At 43.7% G+C, this 23,424-nt stretch overlaps 1 protein-coding gene across 1 annotated transcript in view; it reads right to left on the bottom strand.

Moving 5' to 3' along the window:
* The window catches only part of Pls1 (plastin 1), a 94,714-nt gene extending 73,088 nt beyond the window's left edge, over window positions 1-21,626 (bottom strand). The window contains exon 1 of the mRNA XM_041677401.1: window positions 21,494-21,626. The gene's annotated coding sequence lies outside the window, so the exon portion shown is untranslated. The remainder of the gene's footprint in view (window positions 1-21,493) is intronic.
* Window positions 21,627-23,424: the final 1,798 nt, after the last annotated feature.

Here is a 23,424-nt window from a genome sequence, read left to right as displayed (position 1 = left end):
TTCTAACCTATGAGGGCCAGCCAAGCAGTTTCTTTATTTTTTTAACCAATGACCTTCCTCCATCACTTGGGAGGTAGAGAAATGTGGATCTCTAGGAGTTTGAGACCAGCCTGGTCTACAGAGTGAGTTTCAGGGCAGGCTCCAAAGCTACAAAGAAACCCTTTCTGGAAAAACAAAAAAAAAAAGATGGGAATCCAGCTAAGACTTCTGTCTTATTCTTTTTTTTTTTTTCCTTCCTGATTTTTCAGGACAGGATTTCTTGCCCTGACTATCCTGGAACTCACTCTGTGAACCAGGCTGGCCTCGAACTTACAGAGATCTGCCTGCTTCATCCTCCCAAGTTCTGGCATAAAGGCATGTGCCACCACCACCCAGCCTGTCTTATCCTTCTCAGTGGATTGTTCCTGCTACCCTGTCATTTGGTACCATTCTCATTACAGTCCTAAAAACAGATCCAGGGGTGATAAGAAATGCAGATCCCTAGACCCCAAAGATTCTCCTTCAGAAGTTTTAGGGCAGGGCCCAGGAATCTGAACAGAAACGAAATTTGGAAATTCTGAATTTTGTCCTCTAATAAATAGATGGCAATGCTGAGGCACTCCTGTATTCTCCTCCAATCACCCAAAACCTAGGCTCCTCTGAGCAAGACTCAAAAGGCAGCTCTGGCCGGGGATCACCCAGAAGCTTGCCCATCTAAGAGCAAATTAATTGGTTAACTGTTTAGCTTTGGCATGAGCAGATCTGATTCTGCTCTGACCACTCAATGTGCTTTCACATTATTTTCTGTGCCTCCATCTTCTCATTTGCATTAGGGAAGTGAAAACCTACCAACCAGTAGCGTTGCTATGGCAGCTTTAGCACTGCGGTCCTTAAAGCATCTAAGTACAGTGATTACCAACACACTGCACTTCCACGTTTAGATGAAATCTGAGCAAAATAAGCATTTTAAAATCTTTAGTGTTTTTATTCCTATATCAGAATCTAGAAAGAGGAAAGATTTAGTGGAAACAAATATCAGCTTCCATCCTGAACAACATGGGGTGTGTGTGTGTGTGTGTGTGTGTGTGTGTGTGTGTGTGTGTGTATGTTCCTCCCAAGACAGGTGGTATAATTTTATTTCAAAGCTCTAAAATTTTTGGCTGAAGCAAAAAAAACATTTCCTTAATCACAAGTATCTAGAAAATCTACCTTTTGTTTTTGACCGTTTGAATCTTAAGTGCCAAACTCATGAACTGCAGAGAGTCTTCCAGGACAGGTGATTTTATAAGCTAAGTGGGTGGGCCTCCGTTCCCATTGGAAGATGGCTGAAAGCGACCTGAATGACTTACTCACAGTTACAAAGCAAGTCAGAGAATCTCAGCTGCCAGATGCACATGAAGCATATATCTCATCAAGTCACTGAACATACCCGATCATTAACACCGAAATGAACAACTGCAAAAGCAAACAACACACACACGCTGGAACACTTAATAGTACTGCGGTTAAACAATGTCTCACCAAGGTCACAACTAGAAAGATGTGTGACTAAGATTTAATATGACCAATAAGTGATGGATGATGTAATAGATGCCAGGTCCAAAGCAGCTCCCCAAAATGGCAGGGCTGGTGACAATGCTCTATACAATGTTCTGGCCCAATAAAATAGAAGGCTTGCCATTGGATAAACTGAGGTCTAAAGTCAGGTTTCTGTTAACCAAGAACTTCCCTTAATCCGCCCGCAAAGGTTAACCACCTTAGACAGGGACATCCAGTTCCAGGTCAATCGAAACAGCCTGTATCAGCTCAAAGAGCCTCCACAATGCTTGGCCACCACATAAAATCTTCTTGCTTTCCCACCATTTTGCTCCTCTCCGCCCCTGAGAAACAGGCTTCGCAGTTTGATCCCCACCGAACCTTTCTTCCTAGCCACGGAGTGGTCTATCTAGTTCTGTGGCTTTACTAGGCCCTCACTTATAATAGATAGTTCTATTTCCCCTTCGTATCATTTAGCATTGTCTCCTTGCTTGCTTATGTTCACTGTGTCAACTGACACGAGCTAAGTCATCTGAGAGAAGGAAACGTCAATTAAGAAAATGCCTCCATAAGACTGGGTTATAGACAAGCTTGTAGAGAAGTGACTCTCAATCTGCGGGTCAAGACCCCTTTGAGAGTCAAAGGACCCTTTCACAGAGCTTGCCTAAGACCATCAGAGAATACAGTTATTTACATTACAATTCATATGCAATAACAGTAGCAAAATTACAGTTTTAAAGTAGCAATGAAAATAATGTTATGGTTGGGATTCCCAGCAACATGAGGGACTGTATTAAAGAGTCACAGCATTAGGAAGGTTGAGAACCACTGGTCTAGGGTATTTTCTTAATTAGTGACTGATGGGTCCAGCCTCTTGTGGGTAATCCTGTCTCTAGGCTGGTGACCTTTTGTTCTATAAGACATCTGGCTGAACAAGCCAGAGGAAGCAAGCCAGTAAGCAGCACTCCTCCATGGCCTCTGCACAGCTCCTGTCTGCAGGTTCCTGCACTGTTTGAGTTCCTGTCCTGACTTCCTTGGATGATGAACAGTGATGTGGGAGCATAAGCCAAATAAACCCTTTCCTCCCCAAGTTATTTTAGGTCATGGTGTGGCAGTACATAAATAGTAATCCTAAAACAATTACTCCAACAAATTTTTCTCTCCTTTACTCTTTATAGAAAAAGACAGAAACATTGAAAGATAAGAAGCTTGAGTTGGGGCTGGAGAGATGGCTCAGTGGTTAAGAGCATTGCCTGCTCTTCCAAAGGTCCTAAGTTCAATTCCCAGCAACCACATGGTGGCTCACAACCATCTGTAATGAGGTCTGGTGCCCTCTTCTGGCCTGCAGACATACAGACAGAATATCGTATAAATAAATAAATAAATAAACAAACAAATAAATAAATAAATATTTTTTTTAAAAAAAAGCTTGAGTTGATGGAATTTTCAGTGGTCCATTTGTTGAGACGGGGTCTCACTGTGTGACCTCAGCTGACCTGGAACGCCCTATGTAAACCAGCGCTGATCCTCTTTTCACGTTCCTCAGTGATAGACTACACGCATGTGCTACCGTGCCAGGCTCCTTAAACACATTCCTGGAGAAGCATCATTAAAGCGCCTGAAGAGAATCAGTTCATAGTACTCACACTAAGAAAATATACTGGGAGCTTAGCTCAGTATTGGACTTATTTTCAGAATTGGCAGCCAACAGACTTACACAGTCTTAAATTGCATAGGTATGGATCGATACTAGCTAGTGACCAGGTGTGCAGCTAGCTGGAGGGACTGACCTCTCCTCACCGTGACACAGGGAGATGCTATCCCAATGTCCAGTAAGATAAGGACTCTTCCCTAAGTCCATCGATTCTTGTTTTAGATAAACTCCAGAGCCTGGGGTGAAAACCTCAGAACACTGTTGTCAGGCTGTGTATCAGGCTGTGTTTCTCAGGCCCAACAGCTCAACCTCCCAGGGCCTCCGCTTCCTCCCCCTTCACAAGGCCCTGGTGCAGACTTCTAGAATTAACAGAAGTTGAGGGCTCTTCTCCAGAGTGCTGGAATGTCTCTGGGAGTTAATCACCTGACTTCATGACTTGACACACGCAAAACAACACTGTCTGTCACTCAAAACAGGAGAAAATGTGCCTTTGCCTTTACACAAGATTCCCCAGTGACTGTCTCAAAGATAAATTCTGTGACCTACTCTGGTCCCCTTTCAACGGAATCAAGTCCTTGAAGGAAAGTATACCTAGAGTTCAATTTCTGCTCGTCTTCCGGAAGCAATTGAAGTGTTCAAAGGCCTGAGAATTTTCTACAAATTCTACTGATTGCTAATTCTGATTATTTATTTTTAAATTACACATAAGTTGCTCTGATACTAAAAGCCAATAAATGTCAACACAGTTTATTTCATTAAAAGAAAAAAAATCTTGTTTTTTAAAAATCAGCTAAATCTCAACAGAGAAGCATCCTGCAACCTAAGCACTCTTCCTCAAAAGTCTCAAGATCATCAAAACACAAGGAGAGTATGAGAACTGAGACAGCTAAAGAGAGCCTAAGGGTTCAGAGTTAAAAATAGAGTGGGATCCTGCAACAGGGGATTGAGAGGTAAAACAAAGGAAATAATAAGTACCCTGTGCATTCTAATAATAGAACAATATGAGCTCATTAATCATAAGTAATATAGAATGATGTATAAGATGTTAATAATAGGGCAGTGTGCCAGGGAGGGGACACAGGGAATATGCTGCACATTTGCTTGATTTCTATGAAAATTTATCTAAAAGATAAAGTCTATTAGTAATTTTTAGCATCACCACAATGAGATACCATCTCACACCTGCCATTGTGGTCATAATTAAGGAGACAGATAACAAATACTAGTGGCATGTATTATATGGAGAAGCACAAACCTCTCCCAGGCTGCTAGATACAGCAACTTTGGAAAAGGCTTGCCAGTTCTTTAAAATGCAATTACCATGTGACTCAGCATTTCCTCTTCTGGACACTACAAATACCCACAAGGAATAAAAGCAGGGTCCATAGTGATAACTTAGCTGGTAAGCGCAATGGCCGCACAATGGCTGCTCGACCAGGGGACCCAGTGTCATATCCCACTATTCACATGGTGGCTCACAACTGTCCCTAACTCCAGCTTTGGGGGGTCCAACATTCTTCTGCTCTCCTTGGACCATCACAGGGTACACAGACATATGTGCAGGCAAAATACCCACAGGTGTAAAATTTTAAATTAAGAAATGAAAATAAAGCCAGGTGGTGGTAGTGCATGCTTTACTCCCAACACTTGGGAGGCAGAGGCAAGCAGATCTCCAAGTGTGAGGCCAGAGTAAGTTTAACAGAGTAAGTTTCAGTACAGTCAGAAAAAGAAAAAAGAAGAGATGAAAACAAATGCATTTTCCTCAAAAAACTCTATAAAGGTTCCTAACAGCATCATTCAGTGGGAGTGTGAGTTCAAGCTCCGCCCTGCTCTGAGTTACTCCATATTGCACATACTGCACAACACAGTGGCTTTTAGCCCTGAGTGACTCCACCGCCTTCATTTGAATACAGGCACTGAGAAGGAAGGACTTCACATCTTGTTTATGCACACCACCTGTCCTGCATGAATCATGAGGCACGGACTCATGACTTATTTATGCAAACGAAAAGGTTAACACCTACAAACCTATCAAAGTAGAATGAGCACACACAGGCACAAGGGTATTAAAATTGTATCTAGAGGCTGAAGAGATGGCTCAGAGCTTAAAGCACTGACTCTCGCAGAAGACAGGGGTTCTATTCTCAGCACCCACGCTGCAGCTCATAACTGTCTGGAACTCCATTTCCAGGGGGTCCGATGTCTTCTTCTTACTTCCACAGGCACCAGGCAGGCAGGTATGTGTGTACATATATACATGCCAGCAAAACATTCATACATGTAACATGAAATAAATACTGAAAAGAAACAAACTTACTGTGCTTTCTTAAAAAGTGGTGTGTGTGTGTGTGTGTGTGACAGAGAGAGAGAAAGAGAGAGAGAGAGAGAGAGAGAGAGAGAGAGAAAAGAGAGAGAGAGAAGAGAGAGAGAGAGAGAGAGAGAGAGAGAAACAGATACCAGGTTCATGTGTCTAATGACCATACCAGATCAACAAAGGGAGTGAGTGACATTCTCAATTCTCACCTGGACCCCACAAGAAGAGCACCTCACACTACAATGCAGTATCCACACCAACCTGCCGTCTCCACTATTCTGGGACACCCAAAGGCTGAGAATTCCTAAAGGTCCCTAGGGCTTTAGCTCAGCATGGTGCTCTCTAGAAACGCCATCTACCCATCCATCCCTTTGTCTGACAGCTCTCTGGATTCAGTCCTTCCTGTCTGCCTCCAGTAGTCCTCTTTGAACTCTGTGTTCTCAATCTGTGTGTACATGCCTCAAGTAGAATGTACGGCCAGGGTCCTTTGAGTGATTCAGATTGGAATGGAAGAACCTGGGTTTGCCAATGGCCAGGTACCAGGAGGAATCAGGACTACTAGGTAAATTGTGGCCAATGAAACAGAAACAGGTTGTGAATTTATTATTCAATAAATTCTGACATTGTAGAAAGACGCCGAGTGTCTGTGCTTCTAATATGACATGCTCATGACAAACGACTAAAAGCAGAAACTCCAGACAGACTGGACAAGTGGATGTTTTAGAGTGGTGCAGCCATGCAATATGGAACATTACCGCCATAAGGCACGTATTAACATATACTACAACATGGGTGACGCGTGACAACACTATGCTATGATAAGCCTGTCACGAAGGGTCACATGCTCTGTGGTGGGCGTGGCAATGCACACCTACAGCAGGAGAATTAGAAACTAACCATCCTGGCAGAAATGAAGATATTATAAGACAAACTCTGTTTCTCCCTTTGGCTATCAGACTATTAATACAACAGACCCTAAGATTTTGGAATTTCCCCCAGAAATCTCCTGTTGGGAGAAGGAAAAGGCTGGGAGCCTGGTGCTAGCCACAGCCTAGGAGGAAAAGGCTGGGAGTCTGGTAAACCTAGATCTCCTCTTAGGACCTCAAAGTTGGACATGGGAATCACTAAACCACTTTGCTCCTCTTCTCAGTGTAACCACATTGAAAATATCTTATTTTTCTGCCCTTAATTATTATTTGCTTTTTAAAAACCTTTTTCTTTTTTTTTTTAAATATTTATTTATTTATTATGTATACAATATATGCCTGCAGACCAGAAGAGGGCACCAGACCTCATTACAGATGGTTGTGAGCCACCATGTGGTTGCTGGGAATTGAACTCAGGACCTTTGGAATAGCAAGCAATGCTCTTAACCACTGAGCCATCTCTCCAGCCCTAAAAACCTTTTTCTTAAATAGGATTATTAAAAATGTGTGGTCTGGTCTAGTTTGTTGGGGCTGCCTGGGCTCAGAGTCTAATCTTAATAATGCTTAATAATTCTTGGTAACAAGAAATTCAAGGCCAAATTCTACAACATAGAGTTTGAGACCAGCCTGGGCTATATGAGATGATCTCAAATAAATAACTAAATAGGATGCTAGTAAAAGCACAAAGAAAGTCTCTATACATGGGGACAGTGAGGAGGTGGAGACGGGAGATAGAGCTGGAGAGGAGGGGATGCTACCAAATACAAGGTAAAGAAAAGATTTGAAAATTGACCATTTAGTTTAACTTTTCTGTTTTTGTCTGTTTATTTGTTTGTTTGTTGAGACGAGGTTTTTCTATAAAGCCTTACCTGGCCTGGAACTCAGTATGTAGACCAGGCTGGCCTCACACTCAAAGACTATGTAAGGTGAAGACTTTAACAATGAGCTGTTAATATGAAACCTCTTCATTAATATGAAGTCCCGTTTCCGGGTTTTGTGACACTTTTTTCAGTGCCTAAGTCCACCACAGAATGCAGAGAACCTGTGCATTAGCAGTTTCCAGAGTGTCTCGATGGCCTAATTAGATAAAGGGACACAAATGGCTGGAGGCCCCCCTCATGTGTCCAAGATGTGAAGCCATATACAGGATATCTTCACTGATCCTTAACAAATATTCACTTGCAAAAATGAGCATCTTATATGTTCCCTTTGAACATTGCTTGAAAATCCAGTCATTTCCTCTTAATTATTGGAAAACTGGTCCAGTGGGTAAATATGTTTGCTGCTAAGCCTGGCGACCAGAGTTCGATTCCCAGGACCTGCATGGTAGAAAGAGAAAAGCAACTGCCATTGTCATCTAACCCCAATATATATAGGACAATGGCACAAACACCTGTGCACACAAAATAAAGAAAAGCAATACAAAACAACAAAAAGAGAAAAACCATACTATTTCCATTCTCTTTTAAAGCATTCTAGTCACACTGGTAAAACTAACCTTGTAAAAAGACTTCAATTAAGGCTCTGTCTCCTATAGCACAATGCATTTATTTACACAGGAACACACAGAATAAAGAAGCTCACAGCCCTCCATCCACTTACAATAGGAAAGTGAATTGTAGTAAACTAGTGTATTAATAAACATTTCTTTAAGCATTGTTGTAAGCTACTCTCCCAGTCACTTTCAATTTGGCTTCTCTCAACACAATAGTAACACATTTAAATCAAATATTCATTTATTTTAAAGGTGAAATCGGCTTCACATGCAAACACTATCTCTTGCATGTCAACCACTGTGACTACCTGTTCGTTAATTTATATTTGGAGTTGGTTTAGAATAAATAAAAATCGCAGTAATCTTTACTATTGTGAATTCAAGTTATTCAGCTCATTCTAGGGAAAGGTTAAAGTAGCTCAAGACTTCCTGTCAATAAAGCCCAGATGAGGACTTAACGGTCTTAATTGTTCCCCTCATCGTGGAACATACCATACGTTCCAAGACCCAAGGGATGCCAGAAACTGTGAGTAGCACTGAATCACCAAATCTACATTATAATTTTCCTTAGGACTTTTGCTGAAAGTTTAATTTATAAAACAGGCACGATGAGGTGGTTTGAGTAAGCGTGGCACCCATAGGCTCACATACTTGAATACTTGGTCACCAGGGAGAGGCACTATTTGAGGAGAAGAAGGTGTGGCCTTGTGGAAGGAAATGTGTCACTGGGGACGGGCTTCGAGATTTCAAAAGCCCAAGCCAGGTCTACTCTCCCCTCCAACCCTGCCGAAAATCGAGATGTAGAACTCTCAGCTACTTATCCAGCACCATGTCTGCCTGCATGCCACCATGTTCCCCGCCATTATGATAATGAACTAAATCTCTGAAACTATAAGCCAGCCTCAATGACATGCTCTCCTTTATAAGAGTTGCCTTGATCACGGTGTCTCTTCACAGCAATAGAACAGAGACTATGACTAAGACACACAATAAGAAATGAACAACAATGACCAACAAAGTCAAACATACTGTAATAAGATTCATGTCAGTGTTCTTAGTCATGGTGGCACACACCTGTAATCCTACCACTGGGAAGCTAGAGGAAGGAGACACAGGAGTTCAAGTTCAACCTCAAAGCCTATACAGCAAGTTCAAGGACAACCTGAGCTGTGGGAAACTCTCTACCAATGTGTCTTGCTTCACACCCCATTGCCTCATGTATAGTAGGCTTCTCATAAACCAATGAACGGGCATAAACGTGAATTAATGAGTGGTTGAATACACACTTTCTCCACTTGCCGCATGCTGTGGCATTTTGATTAGGAGTGGTCCCTATAGGTTCATAGATTTGGGATTAGGTGGGTGTGGGGGTTTCAAATGCTCAGGCCGAGCCTAGCGTCCCTCTCTTCCTGCTGCCTGCTGACCCAGATGCAGAGCTCTCAGCTCCCTCTCCAGTACCATGTCTGTCTGTTTGCCACCTTGCTTCCCATCATGATGATAATAGACTAAACCTCTGAGCCTGTAAGCCAGCCCCAGTTAAATGCTCTCCTTTATAAGAGTTGCCGTGGTCATGGTGTCTCTTCATAGCAATAGAACACTGGCTAATACACATACTTAATACTTTATTGCATCTTCTATGTGAGAACAAGGTCTTTAGCATCTATTTTTGTACTAAAGTTGTCTCCTTTTATTTGTGATTTTTGCTTTCTATGATTTTGGTTATCCATGCCAACCATGATCCAAAACTAGGAAATGGAAAATTGCAGAAATAAGTCATAAATTTTAAACTAAATACCATGCAGAAGATTATATGAACACGGTACTGAAATACTACAACAATCAATCTCACAGCCAAGGTGACTACTCAGTAGCAAAGGATGGATAGCATACAGCGTGGGGTGTTCTAGACAACAGGCTCACACTGCAGGGTGGAACTCAACCGCACACCATTTCATGCTGATTCTAGATCAGTTCCTTGGGTATCAGCAGAGGTCAGTAGCAGCCTAAGGCTGGACCATAATGCTGAGGTCATTCACCTCCTTCGGCTCATCAGAAAGGCACTGTACTCAATTCCCGTCACCAAAGAGAAGGATAAGCTCAATAGTATATTACATTTGAGTAGAGTTTATTAGTGTGTGTGTGTGTGTGTGTGTGTGTGTGTGTGTGTGTGATGTGTGTGAAGTGTGGGTGTGATAAAGCATGTGTGGAGACAGGGGTCAACTTTCAGGAGCTGGTTCTCTCCTTCCACTGTGGGTTCTGGGGATCAAACTCAGGTCGTCAGGCTTGTGTAGCAAGCTCTTTTACCCACGCAGCCATCTTGCCAGTACCGCAATAAAATATATCTTGATAGACAGAAAACACAGACAAATGTGTCTTTTGGAATTGTAGCTGGTTGTCCTCTTACTAGTGTACATATTTTTAAATTCTTAGAAACATCTAGTAATGAATTAATACGTATAAACACTTAAGTCACTTTGTATTAAAATCAGAAGCAGGAAAAGCAGCACTTTAGGAGCCTTTTCAAATGGCATATCCACACGTTAGTACACTTTAAGAACTAGGGCACTTCCTAGTAAATACTTACGGGAATGGAGGAACCTCCAATCTGGTAAGCCTGGGATGAGCCTATGACTCAATACAAGCTACAGAATAATGTCTGTCTACAACCTTGTACTCCCAACAACTTCTGGCACTAGAGATCTTGCCATGGGCAGAGCCTACCCTTTTCTGTCCTACCACCAATCTAAGGTTCAGCTGGCCCTTTGACATTTTCTCCTCATTACTACTCCCTGGTATGATTCAAATATGGTTTGAGTGTGTTGCCCAGAAAGTCATGGGCCGGAAGCTTGTTCTCCAATGAGGCTAGATTGCGGTTAGAACATTTACCAGATGGTGCTTAGTCCAAGATAATAATGGTATGCGGGCACTCCTTCCGGAATAAGATAAATGCGTTCTCATTGTCAATCGGTTCTCTCAAGTGGATTGTTACAAAAAAGAGGCGCTCCTACATCAGGTCCTTCGTTCGGCACATAACCAATTCTCAAATGTTCTTACAAAGAGGCTGTCAGCAGAGGCTGCAAAATCTCCAGCACTCAGCTTATTAAGATGTGAGGGCAATAAACCACCTTTCCTTATCAAGTACTCAGATGTGGGTATTTGATTAAAGCAAGAGAAAACAATTACGCTCCCCTGCCAACCACTCACCAGATGGTGAGCACCTAAACACCCTTTAATGCCTACATTGAATGCCCACTCCTCACTGTGGCTACAGTGGTAGAACAACTGCCTAGCAGACAATAACCTGGGTTCATCCCTTCCTCTACTGTTTTCTCTACATAAATAAGCATCAGCAGAGATGCTTATTTATGTAGAGAAATAAGCATTGACTCCCTCAAGAACTGTGGCAGAAGCCGTCCTTCCCATGTCCTAAGAACTCCAGTGAGGCTGAATTTAGAATAATGGACTCACGAATGCTGCTGTTAGAGCAAAAACCACAGCTCTCCTCTAAAAGGAAGTAAAGAATGGCTAACTCTGTCCCAGGAACACAGATTTAGGTTGCCCCCAAATTCCGTGTTCCTATGTGGAAGGAGTTTCCCAAAGCTTTTACAGTTTCACAGAACAGAGAAGTCATAAATCAAGGCAAGCTGAAAGCACTTGGCAGGTAAATCAAAGAGGCAGGCGGGTACAGGATGGGGGAAGCTTTCCTATAGGCTTAAGTGCTATCTGATGGCGTTCTTAGCTTTTGGACTGGTGAAAGTTGCCTGCTAAGTCAATAGATTCTGAAAGGTTCTTTCCCCCTATGTCACAAGATGTCACAAGTTCCAGCACAGAGGGACAATCAAGTAGTAATGTTCCTGAGGTTGAGAATTTAGTCGGAGATAAGATAACTAGCCCGTGGGCCTGCAACATTCCGTCTCTCCACAGAACCAAGATCCTAATCAGCCAGTCACTGCAGACACAGCTTCCTTTCAGTTTTCGTTCACGGACAGGTGCAGCTTCTCTTCAGAAGTGTTCATTCACATGGCAAAGGAAAACTGAAGACTTGGATAGCATTCCTTAGGTAACTAACAGCATTGTTCCCCGCGTTTACCCCGATCAGCAGTGCAAAGGAATGAGCATGGCAAGCATATAAACAAAAATGTACAGTTTATGGAGAAAAAAGTGCTAAAAATTATACCCAAGGCATGTGTCAAAAACACAGTGGTGACCATCAAGGAAAACCCTTCCCCTTCTCTTCACACTGGGAAACAGAAAAGGGCTCAGAGATCCAAGACTCCAACTTTAGGAAAGAGAGAGCCAACCCAGGAGGCCTAAGGCATTCCCTGATCCTCAAAAGCAGCAGTGGTCAAGTGTTCCCAGGTCGGCACACAGGAGCTGCAGCAACCACGGTGCAAAGCACCGGGCTCCACTCTGACTTGAATCAAGAGTCCTAGAGTCCTGTCCCACTGTTCTAGATCTGCCAAAGCTACCCAAGGTGTGGCAGGCCTGTAGTTTCTACATGGAAGCCCGGAGACGCCATTGTGGGGCATCACAATGCCCGGGGAATGCGCTTAAGCTTTGACTGGCAGATGACAGAAAGAGATGACAGAGGCAGTGAGGATGCAGAAAAGTAGATAAGGGGTTAGTAACCTGAAACTGTGCCCTTTTCCCTTCTATTTAAAACTATATCAAATCAATATAGTCTGCTATTTAATGAGTAAGCTGTATTGCTACCCACAAAGTATGTTTCAAAATGCAAACAGACGTCACCGAGACCCAGGGCAGTGGATCAGTACCTGACTACACGGAGGCTGGGGCTTCTAGAAAGGAAAAGTATGTTACCTCATTAAGGGGATACTCAGCCTCTCATCTGCTCAGAAGACTGCGTGCCTTAGGGGAGAGCAGGCGGGTGGGTGGTCTCTTGGCCGGGTGACTGACAGGCACTGCTGGATTAACTCTGCTGGCCTGGAATTTAATGTCAACCGGCTGGCCTCAGACTCAAGAGAGATTCATCTTGCCTCAGCACCCTGAGTGCTGGGATTAAAAGATGAATTACCTTGTAAGAGAGGAGATGGCAGGGGGCTGGAGAGACGGCTCAGAGGTTAAGAGCACTGACCGCTCTTCTGGAGGTCCCGAGTTCAATTCCCAGCAACCCACATGGTGGCTCACAACCATCTGTAATGAGATCTGGTGCCCTCTTCTGGCCTGCAGGCATACATGGAGGCTGAACACTGTGTACATAATAAATAAATAAATCTTAAAAAAAACTTTAAATTATTATAAAAAAAAAAGAGAGAGAGGAGACAGCAGTATTTGATGTTCTAACTTTTGAGCAGATCAGCACCATGTCCCCACCCAGAACCACAAGTGGAGTCCTTTAGAAAGGGATTCATCCCAAGTCCTCTAAGGCTCCTGGAACAACTTCTCTTCTGGTGTATCCTAAAGCCATTAGGAGATGTACTAAAATTAGAGAATAAACATGACCCATTTCCACCATGAAAATGCAGAGATCTAGTTCCAAAATTGCTCACTGTTAGGTCTCAAACCTGGGACAGGGGGCTAAGGTGCCTATTTAACATATCAAAGTGGACCTGGCTGCCAGGTTCTCCCAGTATCCCTCAGTCCCTACCTACTTCAGGGTTTGGCTGGCATACCCTGCCCCCTACCCTAAACTTCACCAGCCTACATTTTGGGCTAGCCTTCCCTCCCCCAGTTGCCTTCCCTATATAATTTTGGTTACCTGCCCCTTTTGTCTACGCTTTACCTTTCTGGCCTCGTGGTCTGGTTGTGTCTTCTCCCATCCCCCATGTCTGCCCTCACACACACACACACACATACACACTCAAGGGCGTATAAAGAAAATTACTGTTTTATTTCTGATATTAATTTGCTTGTATGACAACCACTGCTGAAACACATCACTGGGTTTTTATGAGCCCTTTTCACGGCTGGCACCTCACTGACCCGATAATAAAACTCTGTAAGAACTGGGCCACTCTTTAAAAATACGCCCTGGACCAAATGGGTGTCACAGTAAACTAAACCTAAGGAAAGAGGTAGAAAATAGGGCCTTTGCAAGATTTAAGAAAAAAAAAATCTGAGCGAGCTCCCCAATGGAAAAGCGCCAGAACCTGAGAATTTCTGGTCCGTTCACAAAGGTTATAAACACTAACTTGATATCAGGCTACGGATTCAATTATATACTAACTTGATATTGTATTTCCACCAAATTATTGATGAGCAGCATTAAGACACGCAGCAGACTTATTTATCAAACCTCAAAACTCTAGTTTGCATTGATTTTCATCTATAAACACTACTCAGTAAGTATATATTTATCATCAAGGACAAAAAAAACTGGAGGAAAAAAGGAATCAATATAACTACAGAAGATAGCTAAATTTACGAAGACAGAGAGAAGTGAATGCAGTGTTGTTGGGCATCCGCTGTAAAGGAATCAGCTCTGGACCTGGGAACAGTATGTGAATGCTGCCTGTACCTTCCGGGGCATTCAGACTGCCTCATTAGGGCTGGTGTTAGGCCCTACACTGCAGTGCATCCACTCTGCCTCTTACCACAGGGATCTGTGGGCGTAGACTTACCGCGTACAGAGGGCCGAAAGCACACTAAGAGGAGAGACGGGGCCAGATGAGAAGATTCCAATACATGAAAAGCTACAATGATGCCTCAAATCTAATCCACACTCTATTTTGGCAATACTCCTAAAATCCTTTACTTCTTGGTTTCGAAAGGTTGAAGGAACTTTTGTACTGTCCCTTACTGGTTTTGTTACTGTTTCTAAACCAAGGTCTCATGTAGTAGCTCAGGCTAGCCTCTTTCAGTTAGATGTGCTGTGTAGCCAAGGATGACCCTGAGGTTGTGATTCTTGAACCTCTGTCTCCTCAGTGCTGGGTTTTCAGGCCAGCAGCACCACACCCAGTTTATACAACGATGAGGATGAGGATCAAATCCAGGGCTCCGAGAGCACAAAGCAAGCACTCACGAAGGGAGCTATATCCCCAGGCGCTATCATTTTTGTTAAAAACAAAAACAAAAATGTATTTTCTACATCTGCATCATTCAACAACTTAAGTTTTTCCCAACAACATAGTAAAACTGGTGTCCTCTAGTGTTGTAGGTAAACCTTTGGCCTTTTGTCATAAAGAAGTTCCCACCCTCAACATACACACTCACTACATTATTAAAACATCTACCTCCTCTAACACCAAAAATACTGTGGTTCCTCATGATTTCTTCATGATTAGATTGGATCTCTCTCTCTCTCTCTCTCTCTCTCTCTCTCAGACAACTTTCAGTAATCAGTTTTCTTCTTCTACCCCATGCTTTCTGAGGATTCGAACTCAGGTAGTGAAGCTTAACAGCAAACACCTTTACCTACTAAGCCATCTCAATGGCCCCATCTTGGATCCTTTAGAGAGAACATGCCCATATAATGAGTAGTAATCCAAATATTCTTGTGGTTTTTCTTACAACTGAATTGCTCTAAAACTCAACACAACAACAAAAACCCTGTTCATGAGGCTGGAATTTAGCTCAGTGGTAGAAATGTACACAGTAAGCACAAGGGCCTGGGTTCAGACCCAGCACTGGCAGAAAAAGAAAATCAGCTTATCACTTTACTATAAAAGATAAAATCTTCGAGCCGGGTGGTGGTGGTGCACACCTTTAATCCCAGCACTTGGGAGGCAGAGGCAGGCGGATCTCTGTGAGTTTGAGGCCAGCCTGGTCTACCAGAGCAAGTTCCAGGACAGATTCCAAAGCTACAGAGAAATCCTGTATTGAAAAACCAAAAACCAAAACCAAAACAAACAGAAAAACTTCTTCATAACTAGACCTTATGAACAAAGCTATCCAGATCTCTCCAAAAACATTTTCCAATAAAATGAATGTTTTAAGAGGGAAAATGTCCTGCCAGTCTAACTCTTCACCAGTTCTGTGCCCATGGTATTATTATTAAGACACAATTTACCAAAGAAAAGAATAAGATAGAAAATAATAAAAGAAACAATTTGCTTTTACAGACGCCATGCACATACACTAAACAGGCTCTTCTAGTCATGGGAATAATGAAGAGAAATAGGATGATCAAAGTTGACCCAGCCTCACATCCCATGTGACCTTATACAGTAGCAAAGTTCCCAGCAACTGGCATTATACAATCATTTTATAACCAATAAACATGGGTGTAGCACAAAGACCTCTTTCTCTTTCTCCAGTTTTTAGCATCACCCGCAGTAAAATGATAATTCCAAACCGTAGGCTATATGAGCCTTTGGATGTTAAAACAATAAGAGGTGGAGGCCAGATGCCACTGGGCCCTCTTCAGACCCAGATTAAATGCCCCGGAAACACCCAGAACTCTGGGGAATTCCAATCTGCCTTCATTTTAAGATTCTCAGGAGAGGGCTGATGGTTCATCAGGATGAAAAGAACCCATTTCCTCACAGGAAACTCAGTAGAGAACCTGTGGTCAAATCTTGGCCCTCACAACAGAAGCTATAAGTTACATTTCCCTGAACAACTGACACCGTCCCTCCCTGAGCTATCCCTGCCCACCCCAACTACTGACTCAGCACGCTCCAATCTCAATTCTCATTCTCTCTCTCTCTCTCTCTCTCTCTCTCTCTTCTCTCGCCCTCTCTCTTTCCATATATCTCTGGTCTGTGTACCTCTTGAGTTGCATGCCTGGTGCCGGAGGAGGCCAGAAGAAGGCATTAGATCCCCTAGAACTGGAGTTACAGATAGGTGTGAGCTGCTATGTGGGTTCTGGGAGTGGAACCAGAGTCCTCTAGAAGAGCAGCCAGTGCCCTGAACCTCTCAGCCATCTTTCTAACCCACCAATCTTGGGGATGCACAGAGACCCCCTTCACAAAAGGAGTCTCCCTACAGGTTTATGAACACAATCCTCAGGCCTGAAACCAAGGCCTGCACAGAATTCAGAAGTTTCAAGAAAAGGATTGTTAGGAGAGAAAAATCCTTACAAAACCTAGCCACCCAAAGTTGCTATGTTCCTCCACAGATGCATGTCTTATCTGCAGCTCCAGAGGAACTGTACGGATCACCACCCTCACCCTGCACTACCCAAAAGAAAGTCAGGACCAATCAGAGCTCTTCTAGTGTTCTATCCAGAAAAAAAGACTGCTGTCTCTGTCTGTAGGAAGGCTTCAAAGGAAAAGTGATAAATGACTAAGTGGAGCAAAAAATCCATTACTATTGCTCGCCTCATCAAACTAAAGTCCTGCTAATGGAATATCCAAAGCAGTGCCCTTTGGCCACTCTAAGCACCTGTTAAGAGTGTCCACAGATAGAGACATTTGATTGTTTGAGCTCTCGGGGCCTGAAGGCAGGCCATCCTGGGGTCAAATCTCAGCTTAGTCACATGCTGACGGTGTGGCCTCACACAGATAATAGTTAACACTCTAAGTTTCGGTTTTCTCGTAAGTAAAATGAGGGTAATAATTGCATCTACCTCCTAGGACGCTTTGCAAAGGTTAAATGTCTGGTGTTTAGAAACACATTAAAACTAAATACTAATACAGTATTACTATTATCCTGAGAGAGCTACACATTACAGTCTTACATCTTAAACAAGGCCATGGTAAATTTTAACTTGTATGTAAAATTATATTTACTATTTGGGCATGTTTAAATACATGGAACATCAAGTCAAACATACTGAATGATTTGTCATTTATCTAATAGGGTTTTTTGTTTTGTTTTGTTTTTGATTTAGGGTTTTTCTGTGTAGCCCTGGCTGATCCAGAACTCACTCAGTAGATCAGGCTGGCCTTGAACTCAAAGAGATTCGCCTGCCTCTGCCCCCAAGTGCTGGGACTAAAGGTGTGTGGCACCATGGTCCAGCTCTAATATAGTTTCTTTAGAAATCAAAAAGCTTCTTAGTAGAGTGATGGTGGCACACATCTTTAATCCCAGCTCTTGGGAGGCAGAGGCAGGTGGATCTGTCTCTGTGAATTTGAGGCAAGCCTGGTCTACATAGTGAGTTCCAGGACAGCTAGGACTGTTACACAGTGAAACCCTGCCTTGAGAGAAAAAAGAATTAAAGAGTTTCTCCTCCCTATCCCTACCCCCAGTAGGATTCACCAAAACTGGCCTCTACTTCCTGAGTGCTGGGATTAAAGGATTGTAGCACCACACCCAATTTATGGAGTGACGGGATCAAACCCTAAACTTGATGCACGCCACCTGGCCCATCGCATCTGCCTGAGATCCTCTGCTGACCAGGCCAACCCGTCCTTTACCTGCTGCTAACCACCAAAAGCTCCTTTACCTGCTGCTAACCACCAAAAGCTCCTTTACCTGCTGCTAACCACCAGAAGCTCCTTTGGCCTGTCCCTCAGCGGTTGTCTCTCTCTTTGCCATTTTTATAAAAACAGCTCTCACTACCTGTCAAAAATGAAGGCGACCTATCATACCATGAATGTCAAGGGCAAGAATGTTTCCTCTGTGTTGTGTGTAGCTCAACAGACTGTGTTTTGATTTGCAAAATAGCCATTTGCAACATCTGTCCCAAGGCAACAAGTACATTCCAAACACTTCAACTAGAATGCAGGTTTCGAATCATTGCCTTCTGTCTTATTTTTCTAGGGAGAGTCTGAGCTCACCTTTTCCATGTCTCTCATCCTGTCCCATATTGCTGGGTCAAAAGGACCACCCCGGTATCCCCCTCTGAGAGCATGGGTCTGGCACAATGGAGTATCCTAAGAGGAGAAGACCCCACTGTCCAAAGACTCTGGGATAATCCGCTTATCTTTCGCCTTAAGTAAGCTAAGCTAGCAGCAATAGCCTTTCTAGACTCATTCACCTTCCTCGTGTACAAACTTCTCGGTCCCCAACCTCACCCAACACCCCCGCCCCAAATCACAATCCGTGCATCTGATCAGGAATTGGCCAGTGATGCTACGTCTCTCATTTCTCCCAATGACCCAAAGAATTCCTCCTTTGTAGGTCAGGGGCTAGACAACTCTTGTGCAGTTTATCATCCTAACTACCCACTTTCCTCATGGCAAAACACACTTTATTTAATCCATGCAATGCTGTTGAGTATCTGATGCAGAGCAGTGTCGTCATGGTGAGGACAAACTGTAAAGGGACCATCCCTCAGAGTTCATCTTCTGGAGTGAGAAGCATGAGGACACAGTAAGACACAGGAAAGAAACAATGTTCCGAGGAGAAGGGCTTGTAAGATTTTAAAAAGATATTATAAACCCACTATTATAAACACTACCAACACCCCAAAACTGAAAGAGCAATTTTCAATACCTCTCCCTTCTCCCCATCTTATTTTTTAACCACATCTTTACCTTACATAATTTCTTTTTTTTGTTTGTTTGGTTTTTGGTTTTTTTGGGTTTTTTTTTTTTTTGGCTTTGAAACAGATCTTTCTGCTCTGCCTACTGGGAATTTTACAGGCAGGCATCACATGTGGCCTTTACATAATTTTTTTTAAAAAGTATTTATTTTATGTATATGAGTGTTTCAACTGCATGTATGTCTATGCACTGGGTACATGCTGGGTGACAGAGGAGGTGAAAAGAAGCCATTGTATCCTCTGGAATTGGAGTTACAGATGTTTGCGAGCCAACACATAGATTCTGGGAATCAAACTAAGGTCCTCCGGAAGAGCAGCCAGAGCTCTTAACTACTGTGCCTTCTCTCCAGCCCTGCCATTTCTTAAATCTGTGTTCACCACTCTGCATTTATGGTTAATCCAAGCCCTAAAGAAAGAACACTCCTCTTCTGTGGTTTTCACCCCATCTCTCCAGCACTCCCAACCAATCTGTGATTTCTGGATTCATAAATCATTCCAACTTGTTCTCTCTCTTGACTGATCTCTTGAACAGTCCTAAGGTGTCCTCTGGTATCAGAGAACAGCCCTGCCAAATCCCCTCAAGTGTCCCGCCCTCTCCCTCAAGTGTCCCTCCTCTCACAAACAGCAGCTGGAAAGAGTCTGAACTTAGTACTGGGTGTGATCTTGAAGTCCTGCACTTTCCGGAGTTTACACACCTAACAACTTTCGGGTCAGATAATAGGAACATGTTCGAAAATAAAATTCGAAAAGCTGTATCCAAAAGGGAAAAGAGCAGCACAGACAGAAGTCATAAGATACTGTGTGTTTGGGAAGATACAGAGAACGACCTATGCATGAGCAATGAGTTCAAACAGGGAGGGAAGCAAACAGGCAAAGAAAGGGCAGCAAACCCTTAAGTGTAGGTGAGGCTTGAGTCACGGTGGCTCTTTCTGCAGGAGTACATGAGGCAGGAGCCCAGCAGAAACAACCAACTTTCTGCCTCAATCAGACTGCATGGGAGAAGGTGGAAGAGAAAGCAAGCTCAATCATTTAGCCAACATTGAGGAGAAGATCAGAGAGGCCCAGTAAAAAGATCCCTGAAATCAGAAGACCAGGTTCTCTGGGCCGGAGGGGCTTGGGCAGGCAGGCGTGGCAAGTCACCTAACCTCCCTGGTTTCAGCTTTCTCATTTGTAAACTGAAGCAGTTGAACTGGCTGACCTCAAAGGTCCCTCAGTACCAAACTAGACCAACTGTATATTATTTCTCCCATTAAAACATTCATCATGGCAGGAAAATAGGGAGGGGGTGCCCCTGCGGTCTCTTTATAGTTTTTTCTTCCTCAACTTCAACTTTCTGTTTCCTAAACTTACTTCAATTATGTGCCTCCCACATCACAAATTTAATACTTTCCTATAGAATTTCACTAATGAATTAAGTTTAAAGAGGAATTGATTACAAGAGGGGGGTGTAATTAAACGCCCTTGCTTCACCTTTCTGGGACCAAAACATCCACCTGTCTCTGTACTCATCTTGAGATTCTGGTTATGATTTTCGAGTCCTCCAAGAAATGTGTGCATTCAGCGTTGGCACCATACATACACAACTTTAACGTAAAATACATGTCCGTATATGGCATGAAGTGTAAATAACCAGAAGGGTTAATTTCCTTCTTTTCAATATTACCCACTAAGGCCTGGGACGCGGGGAATAATGCTGAAAACAGGTTTTTGTGTTTTGTTTTGTTTTGTTTAATTTGTAAAGTATGTACTTGACAATGCAGCTCGCTGAACCGGGCAAAATTCTTGGCACTGACTTTTTCACTGAAGGCTAACATTTCTTATGATGCATCCAGAAGCCCTAGGTCTCCAGGAAAGGCACCAAAACCAGCAAACACGGATGCAATTTCATTCTGCTCCTATTTGAGCCCGTGCACCAGAGTCAGACAGAGCAGTCATACAATTTAAGAGCTACACAATAGTTCAGAAAGCCTCGTCAAACAGCCAGGCAAAGTTTAAACCAGAAAACTTGGTACCCCTCCCTTCCAAGATGCCGGGTATCACGATGCGCTTCCCGGGCAGAGGTTTAAGCAGCTACACACGGGAGTGACTTCACACCTGAGCGCCAGACTCCCCCTCAGGGCAGGAGCGCGCCCGCAGGTGAAGGAGACGCCGGGGGCGAGGAACTGAGCCACACGCGGGTCGCCGCTAAGCCAGGCACGGCTTTCCTGCACCGCCTCCCTCTCCCGCCCTTCACCCGCGTGCGCGTCCGGGCACCCGGTACCTGCGGCGGTCGTCCAGCAGCTCTCGCCCAGATCCCGGCTCCCGCTCGTCCCCTGCGCTGCGGCTATCTCTTGCCCGCCCGCCTCTTAGCAGCCGCGCTCGCGTCACTGCGCGTGCTCGGCCCACACCCCCGCCCGCACGCTTGGAATCCACTTGCCGGGTTTTAGTTGCTGCACCCAAGGGAGAGGCCGCCAGACCTTTGGGTTCAGGTGAAAGGAGACCTGCAGGAGCAGGGGAGGATTAGGAGAGGTAGTCAGGCGCTGCAGGGGCGTCGTCCCTGCTCCGCACATTTTACCAGCCCAGTTTACGACTATCTGCACCCCTGCAGTGAGTTTAGCACGGTGATTCTCAAACAAGGGGTCATCGGGATCACCTAGAGGCGTTATTTTTTTTTAATTTATTTATTTATTAAGGATTTCTGCCTCGTCCCCACAACCGCTTCCCATTTCCCTCCCCCTCCCCCCGATCAAGTCCCCCTCCCTCATCTGCTCGAAGAGCAATCAGGGTTCCCTGACCTGTGGGAAGCCCAAACAGCTCTCAAACCCAGAGTTTTCAGTGTGTCTGCGGGTTTCTAATGTGCTCTCTGGAAGCTGGTGCCACTCAGTGTGCGTATCACTTTTGAAAACCGCAGTAAAAATTTCTTTCTTCCTTTTCCCCTTTGGAGAATTCAGATAATCCTTCCTCTTCATTTAATGGCCACACCTATTTGAAATAAATAACTAAAGCCCATACTCAAACAAAGGTGCGATCTTTTTCTAGAACATGTGAGTTGAGCAAATGGAATGCAGAGTTCTTGTATACTTTGCTGGTAGCATAATCCATCGCTGTGCACGGTACCATGTCATCCCTTTGCTGCCCTTTGATCAAAGGTCCTATGTGCCCCTTAGCATCTAGTCTAGAACTGATACCGGCAATCAGGCCGGTAGGAATACAACTTGAGAAGGTGATTGAGATTGTCCAAAAGAAGTGGATGAGTAAATAAATGTGGAAGTGGACCAAAGAGGAGTGAGAAAAGGATTTTTCTCTGCCTAGAAAAACTCATAACCTAAAGTCTCATAAACTTAACATTTTTATCTGAGCTTCGATAGACAAGAGGAATTGTGGTCTCACAAAGAATTTACTTAAACTAGACATGTATGTACAACTTGACCAAGCCACCCAGCCATTTCATTCTTAGCTATTATCAAAGAGAAATAAAAATAGATGATCACACAAGGACTTAGTAGCTCAGTGTTCTATAATAGTCAAAGGCTGGAAGGAATTGGCTTGTAGCAGGTGAATGAAAACCAACTGTGCTGCATCAGTACAATGGAGTACTACTTGGTGCTGAAAAAGAATGACCTAGTCAAAGGCTTCAGTACAGATTGCCATGCCCTCCTCTGCCGGGAGGGAATGGGGAAAAGGCAAACCCACAGAGACACACGGACAGAAAGAAGCTGAGACTGGATGATCTGGGTTCCAGAATGGAAAAGCCACAGCACCCTGGAAGCTAAGTGTGTTTATTATATACAGTTGAACGGGATTGGGGGTTATTGCCTGTAGCTGAAGGAGGCAAGCTTAGGGAATCCCAGTAGGAGAGCGGTCTCTGCAGGGAGGAAGTTTTCAGGCAACAAACATGAGGGGGCAGAAAGCTATGGTGGCTCAACCACACTATCAAGGCTTGTAAATGGGCCACAGGAAGACTTTGCTATTCCTTTGTGTCTGACCTGGGGAAGGTTTTGCCACCTCCAGAGGGCTGAGACATTGGGGTCTTTAACATGGCCAACCTCTGTCAAAAAAAATACACATTCACTCGGGACGTCATTAGCTCCCTATAGTAGATAAATCTCAAAATCATAATGCTGAACTTAAGAAACCAAAGAGAGAATACATAGTGTATGTGAAGTCGAGCCTAAAATGACAAAAAAAAAAAAAAAAAAAAAAAAAAAAAAA

The sequence above is a fragment of the Microtus oregoni genome, unplaced genomic scaffold (genome assembly GCF_018167655.1).
Source record: "Microtus oregoni isolate MIOR12 unplaced genomic scaffold, Mior012 000028F_ref0000031, whole genome shotgun sequence".
Taxonomy (NCBI): Eukaryota; Metazoa; Chordata; class Mammalia; order Rodentia; family Cricetidae; genus Microtus; species Microtus oregoni.
The sequence above is the reverse complement of the archived record's forward strand: the minus strand, read 5'-3'. Positions and strand labels throughout refer to the sequence as shown.